Source organism: Varroa destructor, unplaced genomic scaffold, assembly GCF_002443255.2.
Source record: "Varroa destructor unplaced genomic scaffold, Vdes_3.0 BEIS01000007.1, whole genome shotgun sequence".
Lineage (NCBI taxonomy): Eukaryota > Metazoa > Arthropoda > Arachnida > Mesostigmata > Varroidae > Varroa > Varroa destructor.
This window is the reverse complement of record NW_019211460.1, coordinates 17,363,297-17,381,500: the sequence shown is the minus strand read 5'-3', so window position 1 is coordinate 17,381,500 and position 18,204 is coordinate 17,363,297. Positions and strand designations below refer to the sequence as shown.

Here is an 18,204-nt window from a genome sequence, read left to right as displayed (position 1 = left end):
GCGCTATAAACAGCCGATTTGATGACAGTATTACCGCAATATGGTGTTTTCCCATTTTCTCGAAGTTTCAGATAAAACACCACGAAATGCCACCGATTTATTATTGAGTTGGTCAGCCAATGAGATGAGGAAGCCAATTGTCTAAAGGACTGACACATTGAGCCAGTAACCCTGAATCGGGTTTACCATCGCGTCATGAAGCGGCAGGTTCCAAAAAAATTGACGTTTGAACGATTTGTGATTCGAAGATATATATATATATATATATAGAGCATAGAAGAATTGTTAGAATGAGCGGCAAATGCTGAATAAATACATTGAATATCTGAAAGAAACGCTCCTGGCCGTCATACTCTAGTCTAAGCATACAAAGTTACAGAATTCTATGAATAAAAAACTTGACAGATTTTATACATTTGAAGAAATTTCAAGATATAGAGGGTTGTATCGGTGCTTTCGATCGAGATTGTTGCATTTTTAATTTAGTCTCTTCTAGCTTCATAGGCATAGTCGTCATATTTACTCTATGCTACTAGTGTATAGCGACAATGTCTATGCTAAGGCAGCAGCTGGTTAGCAAGTTCTGGAAACTTGTCCAAAGGAATAGTTTACGGCCCAGGGCGGTCTGTTAAGCAAGACTTTTCAAAGCCAATGAGTGCAACAGCTTACCATACCTATGGACAAGATCTTCGGTAGAATTTATTAAGATGACACATAATGCATCCATGTACTAACTTAACTAGTTTGAAAATAATGCAGCTGAGGTAAGCTATTGCTGGAAACCAGGCATATGTGAGAACGAAGGTGTCAACGTTAGTGCAAAAGGGGGTCATCTGTCGATCACTGCTAGGCCACTATAGCGCAAAGACCCGTTTCCATTTTTAAGGCAAGTTTGTCATCCTTCTTACTAATAACTCCACCAGTAGAAAAAAAACAGTTTTTCTGAGCGTCACGCTGTCCAAGTGCGTTCGAGTACGACGTATGCGTCAGACAGCTGGCGATTGGTTGTGGCACCGTTGAATTCTAGTGATAATGATGCTGGTTGGTGCGGATGATGAAAGCTACTCCCGTGTCTGGGTTAATAACCACCCAAAAAACGGAGGCTGAAAGAAAATCCATTGTGGCGGTATAGCTGGATGTGAAGGACAAAGATTTTAGGGCGTAGTTGTTCATTAAAGTTAGTAGATTCTAATTTCTCCTCCTACATGGAGTTGTGACGAGTGTCATAGGGCAGAAATGAATGAAGACACATTACTTTCCTATTAAGTTAAAAATAAAAAAACAATAAGTGGAAAAAACGAATATTTTTTCTACCAGCAGTTTGGTGGCAGTAACCTATTGCACATGTGATTTCGACTACTGAAATGATCTGTACACGTTGACGGAGCGAGAAAGAGCATCTTTCAACGTTAAAATGGGTGAAATTGTTTGTCATTTACCTTGTCGATTCCATTCGTTTCAACAGCTAGTCCATATGCCCGGTATAAAATTCGCCAGTCAAAGTTCAATGCCACCCGCGTAAAAAATTACCCTAAGATGATTGCGACAGAGACACCGTATTTTTTTGGTCGCAAATACGCTAGGATTTGGAAACATAGAAAATCACTTGGTTTCCTACATTGTACGAACCGTGCCTTTTTCCTGCCCAGGGTTTCTAACAGAAGCATTTGATTTAAAACCTATGATAGAGATGAATTGTTTCTCTACGAAACAAAAAGAAAGATACCGGAAAGATATCTTGAACGGAGCCGTTGAGACATAAAACCTTAAAGGCAGAGCGTTCTCCTTTGTTCTAAAGCTTTTGAGCAATGTTAAGGGTAATAGAAAAATAATAGTTTTTTTGTGGTGGATTTCTTTATCACTTACAATTGTAATTAGAACTGCGGGTTGTTGGCGGCTATTCAAGGCTTTGTTAAACGCCGATTTAATTACATTCAACTTATCGTACTAAAATGTTTTATTGTTGACAGGTGTATGCACAAACACATCTTGGTATTATATCTGAGTGTGGCAAAGCAAATTTCTATACTGTCTCTGAATTGTATCTGTTACTAGTTTTCAGGACAATCTAATCGCCTAAGAATCGATGTACTGATTCATCATCGAAGAAGTTTTTGGAGGATGCCTCAATTTTTTGCTGCCCCGATATATTATACTTGAGTGAATGTTTTAAGTTTTCAAGTTCGATATTACTGCACTTAATCACTGCTTCGAACGCTTTCCTCTAATATACTATACCTAATCATTAATTATAATAGGTCAAGGAGCAACGGTAGCATATACAACAGTTGTATTCTGGCGCGATTTTCAGCTGCTCTGCCACCGCCATGTTGATGCCACTAGAATTCTCCTGTTTGCGATAAATTTTGTTCTCCTGGCGAACTTCGTCATCTTCTAATGGAGGGTTCAAACAGGACAGGGCGTACAATGGTAACTGCTGCGTCGCATCATTACTGTCTTGTTTATATTCAAGTGACGTGCCTTTGGCTGCTTGAAATGAGATATCTGGGGCAACGGGGGCGATTTCAGCTAGCTTGCTTAGCTGACGAGGCCATGATCTCGCAATCATGGTATCTAGTAACGGCTGCGGCGTTTTTGCTTCGTGGACTCGGCGAAGATCTTAGATTTCCTTAGTATTTGTTGTTGTCTCTGCGATAAGTCTTACCTGAGGGATTTGCACATCAGTAATGAAGCAAGTAAGCGCATAGTTGCAGCCTTTTTGTAATTACCACTAGCCAAAACTGGAAGGCCGAGAACTAAGGCCGAAACGAACGAGCAGACCGTTTAAATGGGTTCGCATATTCATTCAACGAAAACGGCGTTTCGAAAAGAACGCTGAGGAAGTAATAAAAAGATAGAATTGCTGGCAGCATTCGACGACCTCATGCTTAAATATTTTCAGAAAAACAGTTAGTGTTGGTCAGGGGCACTGACTTGTGGTCATGGGTGATAGCTGGAAGCGGTCAAAACAATACTAGGGGCTACCCTTGCCCTTATTCCGAGTGTATTACCAGACTGGGCATCGGATAAGCTTTTAGCGGGAACGTTTCTGGCCTAGGCCAAAGATACGCGTAGTTTTCCGTGCCTGTTCATCAACATTTTATGCTTTATGACATATATCTAGATGGCGACAATCGGAGCCACTCAGAATGTGCTGTCGAGAAACCTAACAGCTAAGAGCTTAAGCTTCGCGGTGATAACAATAACGTTAACCGATGTTCGAAGGTTAGAGCGGAGGAACAGTTGATGGCCTTCCGCGGCCAAGTTAGCTGCCTTTGCTGTTCTCAACCAGCCTTGGTCCTCGCCTTTCGCACTGTCGTTACATTCATTGGCCTTCACGGGCACCGTAGTGTGCTGGAACAGATACGACAGGAGCGAGAGGTTACATAGGGTATTAGTTTTCTCCAATTTATTCTGCAATTTGGTTAGTTGTCTGTGAATCGTTATGTGAACTGTCTTGCTTCAGCTTAACATCAAATCACCGCAAGCGACCCTAAAAAAGCCCACGTTTCAATAGCGCCACACTATAGCGTTTCTGTCCGCGTGGCACGAAAACAGTAAAAGACGATAGCGACCCTAGCGCCACCGAATGCCAAAAAAGGCACCAGCAAATAGCAAAAAAATAAAACGAAATGGAAGCTACAAATTATTTTTTTTCAGTAACTACAAAATGCAAAAGTACAGTGTAAAAAATGAATCGTAAATTCCAAGTGCGTGTTAGCGTTGCGCATTCGCAACAGTTATTGGGTCTTTGACGGCCCCAGCAAGCAAGGACCGTGTCAACAAAGTTGGGGCATCGTAGATTATGTGGGCGGAATATGCAGACACAAGTGAACTTTGTGTGTTGTGTGTTAGGCGCGAAACAAAAGGAACGAGCCTTGAAGGTTATTGCTCGAGGATCGCTATGTTGCCGGCAGCAGCTGCCTATTTTCTCTGGCACAAAATGAGAGGATATTATTGATCTCAGATCAGTCTTTGACAATATACTCACATTAAACGCTAGTGAAAAAAGTGGCTATTCCTCTATATATGTGGGCTTGTCTGAGCGTAAATAGAACGCATCGAAGCGCGTCTAAGCCTACACGCCGAAACGAACAAAATGAACGCTAGCGAACGAATCGACCGAAGAATAGGTTAACGATAGGCTCCTTTCACTATACTGCCAATTAGAGAGCAGTTGATTAACTATCGTAACTTGAGAGAAAACTAAAACCTTAAACGAGGTAGATACTTAAATATTACAGAAACAGCTGTGGCAAACCATATGGTATTCATGCCAATTGGATCCATTCAGCAAGATAACAATACATTTGATTTAGATAGCGCGTTAAGTTTCGACTTATGAGTGCGTAGCAGATTTAGCAGTAGTGCGAAATCATTCCCATTTTAGAAGTTAACGCAAATCAGACTAAATCGATTGGACTTTCGGCAAGTTTCTCCGCAACAGACCCATCGATGTAGAATGCTGGGCTTCTCTCCGTCTCGAAACAAATGGCACAGGAGGACAGGAAACAGGAAACAGCATCCGTAAAGCGTAACTACCACCATCCATTGTATCTGTTCGATTTGCTGTGGTTTACTTAATAGACGCAGTGACAACGTGGCAGACTTTCTAGAACTGGCACAGTAACATTAAGGGTAACAGGAACAAATCCGGCGTATATTTTTCATAGTCGAATGGAGAAAAAGTTAGCTCCCTTATTGTTACTCAGTTTCGCTTCTAAATGAAGAAGTGATTCGTGGATAGATAACGCGTTGTCAAGCTTTTGTTGACTGCTTGATGAATGGAAGGCGGCATTGTCTGGAAGCCTAGAATAGAGAGGGAATAGCCTCAATAACCAGCTAGAGGGAAATATTCAGCCAGCCGGCTTCTTTGTCCTATCAGTTCAGCCACAACGATAGCGTCTCAGGAAACTTTCAAGACAGCAAAGCGGCCAACGTAAAGATGCCTGATTGATTGAATCGATCGGACAAGTAATGTAGCTTTTTTTTGCTGTTCCTCTTAGCAAATCGCTCCAAGTAGCTCTTTGGAGCTGGTTGTTCCAGCCAGTTATGAGCAGCTCTCTCCTCCACGCAGGAGAGGAACATCAATAAGACGTTAGCAGTGAGTGAAAGAAATGAAGGAACTAGAGTAGGGGCTACATTTCGTAGATCTGATTCTTTGCAATTTGCTGACAAGCATTACCAGTCATTATCAACCACAAGATTGTGGTGCAAATGGTGGCGATGGCTATAAACATAGTCGCGCTTTGAGTGTTGCCATCTCTGGCATTGTTAACGAGTACAGGAAATCTCTTTTTCTCTCTCCATATACTATATATATTTGACACAATCTCGTAAATTTATTCTCTTGGTTCAGTGTATCAGCTGCAACACAACTTAAACTAATACTTTTTGCTGTTTATTAGCGAAATAAATGTATAATTTAGTCATCTGGTCGACTAATGGTTTTAGAGGCCACAGTCCTGTATTCGTAGTAGCTTTTGCCACTTTTTAGCCTAGTTTCCTCCTAGATGCCAATGAAAAAACAGCAGCTACCTGATAGCTGACCTTGAGAAAAAGCGAGAAGAGCCCCAATGTCGCGTCAGCCTAGTCTCCTTGACCAAAAAAAAAACTATCCAGATGCCTGTTACAAAAATATATCAATATTAATTTGCTGAAGTTTCCATCCGTCAGCTGCAACGAATAATAGAAAGAGAAAACATACAATTAACAAAATAGACCGGCATCACCTGGATAGCACCATCCCATATGTAGTGATAGAAAACTATAGTAGAAAACCCCCTCACCGTCGACATATATGACTACGTGTTCCTCTATACTGGAAGCTTTGCAGAACCCTAAGTCAACGACACGCACTAGACAGCCGCAGTGTTTCGAACTGGTGACTATACACGATGTAACGCTAAGCTGACGTGACATTATTAGGTTAATGTTATTATGAAAGAAATGGTGAGTGTTGAGTAGACGCCGAAAAACGCCGATCAGAAAAAAAGATGGTTCTGTTATATCGTGGGCAAACGGTCATTTTACTGGTATATGTTAGTTACTAGTTATTTTTTAGCTTTACGTTATCAAACATTCAAATAAAGTGGCGGCGGCAGCAGCAGCGAAAATCAATTTTTGAAACCTTTAGATAGATACCTTGACTAACGACGCTCTCTTTTCCTCGACGCCTAACCAATACAATGACCTTATCTGATACGATCGATAAGCGCAGAATCTGCTTTGGTCCCATGAGATTAGCGACGGGTTCGACAGGGCGTTTAGCGAAAGACCGCATAGGCCAAATTTTACTGTCGATGTACCTTAGGATGGATTTGCGGCAATGACAGATTTGAACACATATAAATAAGAAAAAAATTTGAATAGAAAAGTACTTTCTTTGCTGTTGTAGCCTGACAGCTTTCGGTCCATCTAAATATTTTTTTTTTGCAATTTTGCTGCAAACTGAGCTAGTCGTGGATAAAAAAACAATATTTAAGGACGCATACATTGTAGTGAGTCTATTTTAGCTCAAGAGAACCGCCGAAAATTCAAAGACTAACTGCAAGAACAAAGTGAAACAATTTTATATTTATGTCTGCCACACCGAACTCTTAGATCTGACCGTTCTGGATATCGAAGCCTTTTTTAAGGTTTTTATGTCTATCCTTCACGATCTTTTCTATGACCTTGCCTATCTCACACGTCCACAGGTTACATACGGAAAGCCGATTTTCCTTTGGCACAGCTTCTGCTGTTGCCGTTCTTACTGTTATATCCCTATACCATGTGACTCATTATGAAAAGATCGTGGGTGGCTTGCCCCTCCGTTTACCCTATTTCAATTTACCCCACGTTCTGTCGTAGCTTCTTTCAGCCACTTACATTAAGTATGATGCCTTCGCATTCTTGATTGCCAGCGTCCTACACTACACCTGATAGAAGTAGGACTATACCAACAGCAATGGTATCATATCAACAGCAGGAGCAGCGACAGAAGCTGAAACAGCAGCACTAGAAATAAGAGTCGTCTTCATGGTAGTTTGTTTCTCCCTGCCCTGCTTGTTCGGAGCCGTTTGCTTCGAGGCAATTTCGAAGTTGCTGTAGGCAGTAATAACAAAGTAGCAAAACGATCAGATTTATAATCCAGAGCAGGGATCATGGTCTGCCACACATAGTCGGGATTTTCTAAGCCTTCTAACCTTCTCCAGGCTGCATGTCTAATACAGCATTCATTGCTGCTTCTATTTGAATTATGTGCGAACAGCAGTATCCGTCAGGACTTGTTGTTTCACGGTGCTGCTACTACTGCCAGTGTGTACGGTGCGCTGTTACACTGTTGCTCCATGCTTGTTGTTTCCGCTAGAGTTCTTGCTAAGGGCGTTACTGTGGCTCTTAAAGCGTGAGCGCGTCATTACCAAGAGAAAAGAGCCGGTTTCGCTTGGTAAAGCAGCCGCACTGTGTGGCTGGGTTCCTATATAGGACGTGGCGCCTATATGCCGTAAGTATACAGCGTTGTGGTACCTTCCGCAGCAGATCAAGATGACCTTTGCACACTTGGCGTTCTAGCAGCAGTTGAAAGAGTAAACGTTGGTGGTTAAGACGCATCGCAGCTATGGTTCTAAAACTAACTTCTCTATGTCTGTCAGCGAGAGCTCCGCGAGCCGCCGTCTAGAATTGAGCAGGATAACCTTAAATGTTAGCGAACATATAAGAAGTTCTGCGCTCTTTTTACATAAAGACCCTGCTTTTCGGATCAAGGTTGTTTTCCATGTTGTGCCTACGGGCGCCTAGAGCAGGCCGGTAATTCTCTCTGCACACAAACATATAGTCTGCTTTTTGACGAAAAAGAAGAGCTGTGTAGTATATTGATAACTTTATTGCTGAATACTGCAGTAAAGGTCGCGTAAGAACCATATGGAGCAGGGCCTACTGGTGTGAAATAGGTTGACTTACGATATGGGTGGAAAATGTAAGTACACACAGTGAAAGCGACAGCTACATAAATACTTAGAAAAAAACAGTCTTCCCTTCTTAAGATTAAAAACATAGTAAAGTGTATGAATATACAGGAACGAAAGTCTTCTTAACAACGGACAACGATAAAAGGCAGCGTAGACAAAATATGTCGTAGAACTTTTTTGTCCTAGATAGGTTAGTCACTCTTGTGCCTGAATGCCATCTTATCGTGGGCTGTCTCGTGGTCTCGTACAATATAGTACATATACAGATGAAGCGACATATAGAAATTTGTCATTTTCGTTGTCGTCATTTTATCCCTATGCGCTTCCCCACCTTGTATCGATCCGCTGCCCAGTCTGTCTTGGCCTGCTATTATTAGCAGATTATTAGAGACGCTAAACTGGGTCACAGGAACGAAATAAACCGGCTTACAGATGGACGAACCTGCCAACCGTTAACTGTGCAAAAAGTAGACGCTGTTCCATTGGACGTACGTCGTTCCTATTTTATAAGCCGTATTATCGGTCTGCCAATACTAAGCGCGAAAAAAATCGCCCCCCCTGTACAATAATGTAGCAGTAAATCAACAGCGAAAAAACGCCGTTGGCCAAAGAAAAATCGATAATGCTATCCATGAAACTGCTGCTTACAACCGTATGTGTGAAATAGACGAAAATTAGCTGAGTATTTTAGTTTTCCGTCGGGATTTATCTAAATGAAGCTTGAACGTCCCCTGCTTTTGTGTTTACGCTCTCCATTGAAAGAAACATGAAGTTATACGGATTGTCAGCGTTAGAAAGCACTGTGCATTCATAAGAAAGCTGTTGCCGTCTAGAAATCGTCAAGCGAAGGGCATTGTCGCCAGGTTGACCCCTAATTCGGTAGAATTCGCTCGATAAGTTTAACCGACTTGATCAAATTATGAACACTCGCTATAAAGATGTGGACCAAATTCAAGGAAAACTGAATAGAGGTGTATAAAAAGGAGAGCGTGAAAAAAGGGATCCATTTTAAATTACAATCGACAGAGAAGGTTTGAATAATAACATCGTGAAAATAAAATTATTATTTTTTTTTTATCAGTTAGAAACAAAAATACCTTTGTGTAGCTTAGCGAAACGCCTAAACGCTAAAACACAACTTAAACCCCCTTTAGACAGCTGTGTTTAGCTTCACTGTCGCTCACATCGTCTAAAGGAAGAACCCTAAAACGATCATGAAAATATTTTATTATTATCCTATTAACTGAATTTCTTCTCATAGTGATGAATGAATTTCACATTAAACATAACATCTATCCTCTGTTTTTTTTTGCGGTATTGGTTATAATATACACTTTGACCCCTCTAAAGTTGATTTTACTGTAACTTTTTCTAATTTTTCTGTTACCGACTATCACAGATACGCATACGGCCTGTAATCTAACCAATGGAATTTGACCAGTCGTTACGTACTCTTCGGTTAGCCCATGATCTTATATTGTGCGGTCCGCGTTTTCAGGAAAAATGAGTACACATTTGTGTTACCGCTGTGTGGAGATAAAATAGTTATTATTGTCTAGGTACGTCTGCCACAATTATGTTTTTTCACAGAAACATCCCGGGGGACGAGTGTGGCCACTCAACGAACCCGGCCACAAGTGGTATGACATTTCATATATCCCCCTCTATATTTAATGCCACGTACAATAATAGCAGCAGTCTCGTAGACGACTGAAACTACAGCTGTTACTAGACGTAACTACTACTGGAATGTACCCGTTTTGGGTACTCGGGGGTTACAACTAGACAGGCACCGGACGGAAAGGGACCCATGGAGACGGGTTAGTGGTAAGGGCAGATGTAAGGGTAACAGAGAGAAGTCTTTATGTTTTGTGCCTTGCGCTGTGGCAGAGACGTCACATCTGATCGTACGTGCTACTCGGCTGAGCTAGCTCGGGGTCTTATCGAGGTCTGTTCAAGGGCGAATGCAAACGATTTCAGGACCTAGACCTTTTTCCGAAGTAAAGAGGGAAAGGGTAGCTTTGCTGGTTGTTGCGTTGAAATGATGATTAACGTCATTCGCTGTGTGGCGTGTCCCGCAGGCACAATGCGCATGTGTGTGTATGTCGGCAACGCTGCGTACTTACATACAGATCTAGCTATTATTTAGAGTCCACAGGAAGTAACCGAAGCCGACGTGACAATGAAAAGTGAGTCCACCGAAGTGCGCGTGACTGGCTACATCTGATCACGGTAACAAGATACAACACAGTAATGTTAATAAATGGAGCTGTTCGTAGCATCGAAACGGAACGGACAATTGTTTTTGTCGCTAACATTATTTTTGCCGTTTTTATTGTTACTACGATAGTGACCATTGTTGCCGCACGGCTGATACAGTGAAACCCTTAAGCATCCGAAGCCTGCGTACGTGGTACCTCCATTATGGGTATACGAATATATGAGAACCCATCCGAAGCATCGTCTACACTTATGAAGCTTATGCTTATTTGAGTGAGGTTTCAACGAGAATCAGCGGTCAATATCCATTTCTACAGCTTTTCGTTGTGTTCACTCACACCAGAAAGGTTTTTTTTATGACTTTTTGCATTTGGTTCCTAGACCTTAAGCAAACATTTCTCCATCCGCAAAAAATCCTAGTATAGAAGACAGTTAACACAGTCCGGATCAAACCCGGCTCACCTGTTATACGTTTATACAGTAAAAGAGCTTTTAGCTTAGATTAAAAACACACTCAAAAACATTACGAATCTTCTAGTGTGGAACCGTGAAAGCTAAGATGCGGACAAACTGGTAAAGAATGATTTCTAAAATATCTGACCTTCAGCTGGATCTATTTGTGTTAGATTTTTTTTAGCTCCTTGTTTCGTATCAGCTACTTGGCATCAGTTTGTCTTCCGTCTATTATATGCTCGAAAAGCATCTATTTTGGGTGTAAGTGTACCATTCTGCATGGCTGGCTTCTTCAGCCTAACTGTCATTCATTGTGATTCAGCCTTGGTAGCCCGCTCATTGACACACAACTGAATATCTTTGCCGACAGAGAAATGTGACGATGTTTTGTTTGCTAGAACTTACTGCAGGTTAAAGGAATGACCTTGGCCAAGTCTAGCGCGATTGAAATTTCTGTGCTGTGTCGCTCGTTCATGTTTATGCAGCCGCATTGCTCACGGTGTTGCCGAGACACATTTAAGGGCGCCGTCTGGCTTCAACTAGGCCGTTATCTGTAACGGGTCTTCTATACATCTTCCAGGGCCATGACGAAGTGGAATACAACCGACAAACGATGACGCCACGTTTTGGCAGCCGCCAATCCGGCTTTGCGCTGTGTATAGCCCACGTCGGTAGTGTAGCTGAATAGAGAAGCAAAGACTGAATTCAGTGGGTTATTTAAACCCTTTCTTTTTGCACAACATATAGGGGCGTATACATGGTATATTCAAGGGCAGCATGCTATCGCGCTCTCGCCGTAGACCATAATGCCACATTGTCGCAGTGTGGGAAAATTGCAAAGACAGGGGCAGTTTGGTCCCCCCGAGCTTGACTCCCTGCGAGTGCCACCGATGCCGCCATGACTGTAGTTCGCGGTTCGACCTTGCGTTTGTGGTGGCCGCTGTGGCATAAATGGAATCATTGGTCGTCGAGAGAGTGACGCTGGTGAATCTATTTCCTTTCTGTTCGTCAAAGTGGCACTATCCAACCGATACTAGCAAAAGACTGTGCATATGCACACATGCGCACCTCATGGCGTGTTAGTTGGTCTCGAAGTGCATGTATACACAGCCTGAGTTCAGGAAAGGCTGGTTGGGGCCGGCTAACAACACAGATCTACGCGGTACGCCGTTTAACTGCTGGATAGAAAGCGTAGACAGCCATTGAACACGTGCCTGTCTTTATGTCACAGGCGAAACAACTAACTGTTCGAAGAAGGGAACGTTTTTAATTAAGTGAAAAATTAACGAATGATGTTTATTGCTGTTGGTATCTAAATCCTCTGTCGTTTTTCATTAACAACGAGATTGACGCTTCCATGGTACTATGATCACCGTGCCGGGTTTATAGATCGCTGCAGGTATGAAGATTTCCGTTTTGTCGGAACGGAACGAGCAAACGCTCGCTGACCGTGAATTTGAACAATCGTCACATGTAAATTTATTCTAGACCCTCAGAAACATCCATACTTAGTTTGTATTGCAGCTTACCTGCAAACGGGATCGACACAAGATAAATGATACGCGTATGTATGTGAACGCAGTCCATATGTGTCATTTCGTATCAACTTTCCACAAAATAGTAGAATGTTTGTTTTCAGCCTGTACAAACCATTGGTCTTGTTCGGTTGCAGCTGCTGACTTCAGCACTTCTGCTATTCATATTCCCCTATCCTTACAAACGTCTCGTATCATATAGGAACACGATCGATACTCTTGCTCTTCGCCAGCTGTACACACGACGGCAATTGCCTTCCTTAAAGTAGTAGTTCGCACCTGATTCGATTGAAATCAATTATAGAAACAATCCTTCTCTTTGTGTATTATCCTTCCGTTTCGAAGGTGTAATTGACAAAGCATTATGACGGTCCAGCAAATCAAACCGCAAACATCAAAGTAAGAACGAGTCCACATACATCGTAGTATGGAGCTGCGTCTGATAGGTTTCGAAGTATCTAGAATCCAAAAACACTAGGAAATCATCAGGATGACAATGGTCCTTTGGATCGTTTGGGCCATTTAGCGCGTATGCCAACAGGCCCCCGAATACAGTCCTGTCAATCATATGCCTTTTTTGTTGTCATTTTGATGGAATGCTAAATAGCGTTCTATCTAATACAATGCCAAGACAGATGATAATAATAATAATAGAAAAAATAACAATAGGCAGCTGAAACCACCGACGTAGTTATATAAAATAAGCTTTTATAGAATAAACTTTTTAAATTATAAAAATTATATAGTACACCGTTTAGCAAATAATAAATAGATTAGTTTTCTTTAAATAAATAGATCATGGTATGATTGTTATTGCAAATGCTCAGATACTTACTATCCTGTTTCGTACCGAACAGGATAGTAAGTATCTGGTAAATGTGACCAATACGTAAAATTCGCCGAGAGAAAAGTTTATCATCATACTCCATACAGAACACTAAAGCGTTTTCAACTTTTCCTCTACGAAATCTAATGTTGTCCTGTATTATTCAGTCCAGTAATGTTAGTCAAAGCCGTTCATCTTCGTTATCCGCACGGATAATTGAGCGCTACCGCAGAACTGAAAATCAATTTGAATTGACAGTATTATTACCGTTATTATATATTCAGGATTATCTTTCTCATGATAATATCCTTGTTGGCATCCCCTTCTGTGAAATCCAGGGGACTCGCCACGCAGCGAAAACCAGGAACTACGGAAAGCAAATACTAAAGGGGAACGTGAAAGATAGAACATCGGTTTCAGTCAATCTGTTCTTTCTTCGCCTTCAAATCATTGTGTTTTTACAGAATTATAGCTGACACTATGTACCATTTGTGAGGTTTCTGCCTTCGCACAAGAAAAAAAACAACGAACCTGAAAATTCAATAGGCTTCGATAAACCTGTTAATAAAGCTGGTTCCCACTGCCAATATTTGCTATAAATCGAGCTTACTATTTGCATACGTTGGCGATAAAGCAAATTAGGTTTGAGACCAGCCATAACCGTGCTTACACTGAACCGGGCAGGGTGTCTGTAACCTTCCAGGACGACTGTTTGAGAAGACAGACCAATGCGTGCATACGCTTAAAACGCTAACTGCTGCTTGCGCATACTGTGACGATGCCTAACCCCAACCCGATCTTATTATTGTTAAGCTGTTAAATATTTATACATGAATTACCAGCATACTAATTATTTTGCTCTACTTTTCAATAAAGCTGTGCTTGGGACAGTGGCTATCCGAAGGGAGCGTTTAAAAGTTCGAAGATCATGGCGAGCAGCGACAACAACAAATACGTGTTGTTTTTTCATAGTTTGAGCCAAAACGAGCCATTGAATTGATACGCGCTGGACGAACACCTGCCGATAGGTTAACTTTTTGGGTCGGCCCAAATCGATAGTGTGCAGCCCCACATATAAGTGTCCGGCTGCAAAGAAAGTACAGGCAAGTTCCAGCATAGTGCAGCGAAAAAAGAAGATAATCACTCTCATCCAAATGTGCTTCTCTCAGTGATGAACCTGATGATCTGTTCCGACCAGGGTATTAGTGAAGAAAATATAAACCCGCGAATTAGCCTTCATAAATTGTTTTATTCACAAGAATGTAGGCATACGTTATAGAAGTCAGACAGATGCTTTCTGGTACGAATCAAACAGAGGATTTTAACCGACTTGTTTATTATTTGCAGCTCTCTCAACAAGTACTTATATCGTTAGTAAGAAATGAATCGTAGCAATTATCGCTGGCTTGTTGAAAACATGTCTATCGTCAGTAAACAAACATTTTCGGCTAAAGAATAGATCCTGATCAGTGATTACCTTCGGATAGAATTAATGAGACGCCGAGGGCGCAAGCCGTGGACTTCATTCCGAGCTTGTCTTCTTTCCTATAAAACACATGTTGGGTATACTTTTTTAAGTCATAAGATTTGCACCGAAAAGTGCCCTTGATTTGCATTTGGTCATATCAGCACAAATGGTGCAAATAGCCGCCTTGTAAACGCTGGTGCGGCGTCGTGGCACGGAAATTCGAAATAAGGCTTTTTCCATTGGTTTATGGCCAGTTACGCTCTACAGGAGGAAGCGAAACTTTTGGCCAATCGCCTCTGTTTTTCGAGAGCAAATATTTAGAGACAGTAGAAAAAATCAGCCCGATCGGACCATTTTTAAAAGCTCTCTTACACCCGACAAATATATAGACAGACATAGATTTTCAATACTCAACAGATGAGAACATGGCGCTCTCAAGATCGGACCCATGTTCGCAACGGCCGAAGTAACCTAAACTGCTCCATTAACTATAGAGACGTAAAAAACAACTGGATAAATTGCATATTTCTATAAAATTATTAGATTCGTATGTTCTTATACAAGCTCTTAATCTGCGTCAGGATAACATTTGCTAACGATGGATCCTTGCGTCCTTGACATAAACAAGATTCACTAAATATTATTTATGATTGTTCCTGTTCATATTTCATAACTAAAAAAAAGGCCCACTCAAACGTTATTAAGCGAATTAATGAAAGAGTTTTGCCTTATTCCTATTATCCATTTTTATCTTCTCTAATGAACCCAATTGTGCAACCGGTTTATGATGAGAACGGTTACGTTAGAGGTTTTATGCAAGCAGAAGTTAAAGGTCCTGACCCAGATAGCGTTATGTGTATCCGAAGAAATACGTTTGTGCGGTGTTTGCCACTCGAGTCGTATGCCTGAGTCTGTTTAAATAAAATAAACACCTTCGACGCGCAATGTATTCGTATGCAGACAAAAATAACTAGATTCAACTTGCATACTAGCATAAACTTTATCTTAAATAAATATATCAATACGCCGTTAAATATGTGCTTTATTAGCATACTTTCAGCCATTGTATACATTGGATACGTTCTCTTTCATGTAGTATTTCAGCGGCTGCTTTTCGGCAGAGACAGCCATTTTAGGCATCATTCCCGGCCAGTAATCAAGGTATATTTCACATATGCCTATATGGGTTACACGAGGATATGTAATCTACACGTAATCCAGATGCATATAGTATACAATGATGCGCTTGAAAATGTCATGATATATAGATTATACTCGTCATTTCGTGTTCCTCTCGCCGTCATATGCTTAATTAAAGCAATCTTCCTAAGCACGTGTCCGAGGAGACGTGCTATATGTTCAACTTATCATTTGTTGTCCGCATCGTCCTGCATGTGCGCACATGTGGCTTCAGGATCCAGACTCCTCATCTCGAAGTACCCCAACGCTATTTCTTACCGTCACCTTTGGCCTATATCCTCTTGTACTCCCACGCAATCGCTTCGTAAAGGGAAAGATGAGGTTATCGGTTCCAGGCCCATTGCCACCAAATATGGACATGAAAGACAGGTACGAAATCGCGTCGCGCCAGAATATCTATATAGAGTGAAAGGAGAACAACGATGGCAGACTTCCTTAGTGGTACAGATATGACGAAAATAGCCTTTGTATCTACCGCAAGCAAACAATGCACCTGCAACAACGGGAGTTAAACGCCGTATTCGTAAATTCAATCGGACCGGACTATACTATAACATAAATGAACCACTGAGAAGACAGACAGGCAAACGTCGATGTTAGTTTTCCGTCCCAATAACGGCTGCCATTGGACATCGGTGATGTAACTGCTCGTAAAGTCCTTCTCGTTGCCCATCTTTGATTTCCTATTTCGTTCGCCTCATTTACACAGATGCGTCCGTTGCTCTCGCTACTCATTCGCTTACAAACTGCGCCATGTGAATAGTTATGCTATGTGTTGATATTGCCGATTTGATAGTGCCGCTGATTGAAGCTACTATTACCTACGATGACCAATGAATCGCCGCCGTCTGCTGTTCTCGTTATACGAGCGTAACTCACCGAGGCGTGCGACGGCTTGTGGGGTGTAGGTCGGCTAACTGTGGTAACTCCACTGTTACGTTGCCTAGGTGAGGAAAGAAAGGTCACTCGCCAGTAAAAAAGCTTTTGTGTGTTACTGTTGTGGCTGGTGTAACGCCATGAGGTTCATAGACACGCACACAGCCTTCATGTGACCAACAAAAATATACGTGCAGACTACAGGTCTATATTTATATTTAGCTTACCAATAACAATGTTCTGGTGCCGCCTGTCGTTACTGTGCAGTATGACGAAATTGTTTATCGCTCTGGATATATTTCTTTTCTCTCTTTCTTTTTTCTGTAACCAGAGCTGTAAAGAATAACCCTAAATATGTCAACCACCCACCCCAGCAGGAGGGAAGGACCTAAGCGTGGATAGCAAACAACGCCGTCATGGAAAAATTATCACGAGCGTTTAAAGGGGCAACTGAACCTTAATGCTATGGCTATTTGAACGGATTCCTTAAAAGGGCCTTCATCGTTCAAACTAGAACAGATCGACTGGATTGCCTCCAAGAGATCGTTTACTTGCCCTATACTAAACTTGGTTTTCAGACGTTCTTGTAGTTTTTACTACATGGCGATCCGTTGTACGCAAATTTTAGCAGTTTCCCGCAACCTTCCAAACATGTAAAAGCAAGTTGTTTGCAAAAAAGTGAAGTTATACTAGACAAGGATCTGCACTGAAAAATTATACGTAGAGAAACGATTCGGCCAATATTTCATTAGGTCAGTTAGGAAAAATTTCATTAGGAAAAGTATTTAGATCGATGCGGAATCGTCCGATAAGTCCTAATTTTGTATGTCTCGCTTGAGAAAAAAGGCATTGGTTGATTTAAATCAGCAGACTCGCTTAGACCATGTACTTAAAGTGTTATTAAGTGCATCCCTGCTATGTACAGTAAAACGAACACAGTTCGACAACTTCAGCCTATACGAGTTCTCTAGAGCGGTGCTTTATGCTAACACTGGGAGCGAAACGCGAAACGTTTATTATTTCTGGACGGGCAGCCTTTCCCTAGTGGCCTATTGGTAGGCTGCAATTGGTTTTTAGAATAATCATGCTCTTTCCCATCGGAAGCGCTTGTTTTGATAATAACCTTTTTTCGTTTTTATAGGTTGACATTTCTCTGTTTTTGTTCGACTGCTTTGCCTTTTTTGGATGTTCCTACAAGCGTTAGTGCGTTTAAAGGACGAAAAGTATTTCACCCGCAGGGGGCCTGATTGCGCTCGTGCCTATACCCAAAAATACGATCAACGCATTTCCACCGTCGCACGTTAATTTCAGTCATTCATCTGCACGAAAATCGTCCGTTAATTTAGTTTGCTTGCCTAAGTAAGGCCATAAAACATAGATTTTTTTGTTGCAATGGCGGATTTCGGCTAGGTATTGTTGGCATACAAGCTAACTCGCGTATGAATCGCTCGCGTGATTGATGACTCATAGCCGTAAAAAATACTGCGGAGAGCACATTAAAAAGGCTAAAAAAGTCCGATTGGGCAAAAACCTTCTGTCTAAATTCACAGTTCATAGTTACATTTTCTGTAGTAAAAATATATATTTGTTCTCTAACATACTAAAAATAAGAGATGTTACATTGAACAAGAACCTCAGTTCGGCTTTGACCATTACATATTATATATCATCACTTGA

General features: G+C 41.5%; 1 protein-coding gene and 1 long non-coding RNA gene across 3 annotated transcripts in view; one reads left to right on the top strand and one right to left on the bottom strand.

Moving 5' to 3' along the window:
- LOC111253729 (putative G protein-coupled receptor No9) overlaps window positions 1–18,204 on the top strand; it is a 158,316-nt gene that overhangs the window by 52,959 nt on the left and 87,153 nt on the right. The window lies entirely within an intron of this gene.
- On the bottom strand, window positions 1,780–4,811 carry LOC147754394 (uncharacterized). The gene is made up of 3 exons (XR_015317166.1): window positions 4,450–4,811; window positions 3,214–3,354; window positions 1,780–2,665 (listed from the first exon to the last, which is right to left on the bottom strand). It is a non-coding gene; the product is annotated as an uncharacterized LOC147754394 (long non-coding RNA).